Genomic DNA, 587 nt, shown 5'->3' on the forward strand with positions numbered 1-587 from the left:
TGTGTGTGTGTGTGTGTGTGTGTGTGTGTGTGTGTGTGTGTGTGTGTGTGTGTGTGTGTGTGTGTATGCATACGTATAAGTGTTAGTACAAATCGCAACTCTAACTTTGCAACTCATGTTGTCTCTTAGTTTAATCCTCAGGAATATTGAAATTCGAGTGTATTAAAAAACCCCCAGAAATTTGAACTGTGTAACTAAGCGGATGTGAAGCTGGGTCGTATGCATACATGTATATTTATGTGTATATATGTGTACATATATGTATGTATGATTTTAAATGTGTACGTATAGACTCATAGACACAAACATATAAACACACGTTCATATAACATGTATATATTATATATGTATATACATATATATGTCTGTGTGTGTATGTATATATGTATATGTTTTTATATATATATACTACATATATATATATATATATATATATATATATATATATATATAGAGAGAGAGAGAGAGAGAGAGAGAGAGATATGCAGGGCAGGGAATCGTCAATTAGTAATAAAATTAATAATTAACAATTTTGCCGGGTAGCTCAGTATGAAAAAACCTTTTCGGTAAAAAAGATTTATCATCAT

This window comes from Octopus bimaculoides, chromosome 1 (genome assembly GCF_001194135.2).
Source record: "Octopus bimaculoides isolate UCB-OBI-ISO-001 chromosome 1, ASM119413v2, whole genome shotgun sequence".
NCBI classification, from domain to species: Eukaryota; Metazoa; Mollusca; class Cephalopoda; order Octopoda; family Octopodidae; genus Octopus; species Octopus bimaculoides.